Source organism: Salvelinus alpinus, chromosome 24 (genome assembly GCF_045679555.1).
Source record: "Salvelinus alpinus chromosome 24, SLU_Salpinus.1, whole genome shotgun sequence".
In the NCBI taxonomy this organism is placed as follows: domain Eukaryota; kingdom Metazoa; phylum Chordata; class Actinopteri; order Salmoniformes; family Salmonidae; genus Salvelinus; species Salvelinus alpinus.
This window is the reverse complement of record NC_092109.1, coordinates 41390984-41393134: the sequence shown is the minus strand read 5'-3', so window position 1 is coordinate 41393134 and position 2151 is coordinate 41390984. Positions and strand designations below refer to the sequence as shown.

Sequence of the window (2151 nt, the reverse complement as noted above, 5' to 3'; positions counted from 1 at the left end):
GTAGACCAGCTGAACACTACAGTCCAGAATGTTCCAGATATACTCAGATTTACATTATATAAGGTGATGGATATTTTCAATAATATACATTTTTTATGATCATATTTTGTTTGAATATTGTAACACACTGTTACTGTTTCCATATTGATTTATTATAGTACCTGTTGATAAAATCGATATCATGCTGTTACTGTTTACATTGTGTATGTTTCTTAAAAAACACTAATAATCAGATAAAAACACTAACATGTTAAGGTCTTTTGAGTTGTTTACTGCTCTATCAAGTGACAAATAATAATATTAACAATAATAACCTTTTAGGAGACACTTTTATCTGAAGTGATTTATGTTCATGTATAGACTTTACATAGGGGTGGTCCCAGGAATCAAACCCACAGTTCTGGCATTGCAAGCACCCTGCTCTACCAACCATAGCCACAGGAAGTAGTTTGGGTTGAAGGTGGGTGCTGAAATGTTTTGGTGACGGGTCACAACTTCTTTCTAGGTGAAAACTGAAATTCATTCCTTTATAGTAGACACTCTTAAAACTTCTTGCAAGTACAGGGGGTGCTGTTTCGACTTAGCATTTTTTCGTCTCCAAATTAAACTGCCTAGTACTCAATTCTTGCTCGTACAATATGCATATTATTAATTATATTGGATAGAAAACACTCTCTAGTTTCATAAACCGTTGGAATTATGTCTGTGGGTGACCCAGAACTCTTTCTACAGCAAAATCCATGACAGGTACTGCCAAGGTCTGAGAGCGAAGCTCTGGTCTCAGATCAGTTTTAAAGGTCTGTGTGTATCCTATGGAACGACATGAACTGCACCCGCCTTCCCCTGGATGTCAGTAACCAATGAGAAGTGTAATTGGCTTTCTACGTAGCTCTCAGAGGTTATAAAAGGCCAAGGAGTGAGGGTAGCCTTCTTTTCGACGCTGGCCATTACGCAGAGAAGGACCTCAAGATGCCATTTTCAAACGCTCAGTTATCAACGTTAGATGTATCCGTCTGTAATTTAATTCGACATAGGTGTTAGAAACATCATAACGAAGCTATTTTAAACCGAGTTATATCAGATTATGCGAGTATATTGCTATTTTTCGGAATTTCCTCAGTATTGCATCGTGAGGATTTGGACATGCTGGGTCAAAATAGCTATTGTTAGCTGCTATATCCGAAGTTGAATGCAACGTTTTACAACCAAGCAACGATTATTTTGGACAAAGGACCACTTGGCCAAGATTCTGATGGAAGCTCGTCGAAAAGTAAGAGCTATTTATGATGTTATTCCGTTTTTATGTGGAAAAATGTAAACTCAATAATGGCGACTAGTGACGCCATTATTGCGGCACTAGTCTGGCTGTAACGCACACTGTATGTCTAGTAACGTTAATTTTAAAAATCTAACTCAGCGGTTGCATTAATAACTAATGCATCTTTCATTTCATGTCCAACCTGTATTTTTTTAGTCAAGTTTATGAATAGTTTTCGATAAAAATAGTTGTATTTTCAAGCTGGCGCCGGGCAGATTGCTTGAGTAGTTGGACACTATTTACATTGTGTAAGCACGATTTGTGCCGCTAAATATGCACATTTCCGATCAAACTCTATATGGATTGTGTAATATGATGTTACAGGAGTGTCATCGGAAGAATTCTGAGAAGGTTAGTGAAAAAATTAATGTATTTTGGTGATGATAACGCTATAGCTCATTTTGCCTTGAATCAATGCTCGGGTAACGTTTGCAAATGTGGTATGCTAATATAACGATTTATTGTGTTTTCGCTGTAAGACACTTTGAAAATCTGAAATATTGTCTGAATTCACAAGATCTGTGTCTTTCCATTGCTGTGAGCTGTGTATTTTTAAGAAATGTTTTATGATGAGTAAATTGGTAATACACGTTGCTCTCTGTAGTAATTCTAGTCGCTTTGGGGAGATTTGTGATGGTGGCTGCAATTGCAAACTATGATTTATACCTGAAATATGCACATTTTTCTAACAAAACCTATGCTATACAATAAATATGTTATCAGACTGTCATCTGATGAGGTTTTTTCTTGGTTAGTGGCTATTTATTTCTTTATTTGGTCGAATTGGTGATAGCTACTGATGGAGTGGAAAAATAGTGGAGTAAAAAAAATGG

General features: G+C 36.4%; 1 protein-coding gene across 2 annotated transcripts in view; it reads left to right on the top strand.

Annotated features, from left to right (window-relative positions):
* The window catches only part of LOC139552846 (C-type mannose receptor 2-like), a 28809-nt gene extending 28623 nt beyond the window's left edge, over positions 1-186 (top strand). For both annotated transcript variants that reach the window (XM_071364932.1, XM_071364931.1), the window contains one exon: positions 1-186. This exon is cut by the window's left edge and continues 171 nt beyond it. The gene's annotated coding sequence lies outside the window, so the exon portion shown is untranslated.
* The last annotated feature ends 1965 nt before the right edge of the window (positions 187-2151 follow it).